The sequence below is a fragment of the Bison bison genome, unplaced genomic scaffold (genome assembly GCF_000754665.1).
Source record: "Bison bison bison isolate TAMUID 2011002044 unplaced genomic scaffold, Bison_UMD1.0 scf7180017864324, whole genome shotgun sequence".
Lineage (NCBI taxonomy): Eukaryota > Metazoa > Chordata > Mammalia > Artiodactyla > Bovidae > Bison > Bison bison.
The window spans coordinates 2,422,178-2,422,976 of NW_011494896.1; positions in this window are offsets into that span (position 1 = coordinate 2,422,178).

The window sequence follows — 799 nt, forward strand, 5'->3', positions numbered from 1 at the left end:
TCAGTTCAGTCACTCAGTCGTGTCCGACTCTTTGCAACCCCATCGACTGCAGCACGCCAGGCCTCCCTGTCCATCACCAACTCCCAGAGTTTACTCAAACTTATGCCCATTGAGTCAGTGATGCCATCCAACCATCTCACCCTCTGTTGTCCCCTTCTCCTCCTGCCTTCAATCTTTCCCAGCATTAGGGTCTTTTCCAAGGAGTCAGTTCTTCACATCAGGTGGCCAAGGTATTGGAGTTTCAGCTTCAGCACTTCCAATGAATATTCAGGACTGATTTCCTTTAGGATGGACTGGTTGAATCTCCTTGCAGTCCAAGGGACTCTCAAGAGTCTTCTCCAACACCACAGTTCAAAAGCATCAATTCTTCAGCACTCAGCTTTCTCTATAGTTCAACTCTCACATCCATACATGGAAAAACCATAGCTGTGACTAGATGGACCTTTGATGGCAAAGTAATGTCTCTGCTTTTTAATATGCTGTCTAGGTTGGTCATAGCTTTTCTTCCAAGGAGTAAGCGTCTTTTAATTTCGTGGCTGCAGTCACCATCTGCAGTGGTTTTGGAGCCCCCCAAAATAAAGTGTCACTGTTTCCATTGTTTCCCCATCTATTTGCCATGAAGTGATATTAAAAAGCAGAGATATTACTTTGCCAACAAAGGTCCATCTAGTCAAGGCTATGGTTTTTCCAGTGGTCATGTATGGATGTGAGAGTTGGACTGTGAAGAAAGCTGAGCACTGAAGAATTGATGCCTTTGAACTGTGGTGTTGGAGAAGACTCTTGAGCGTCCCTTGGACTG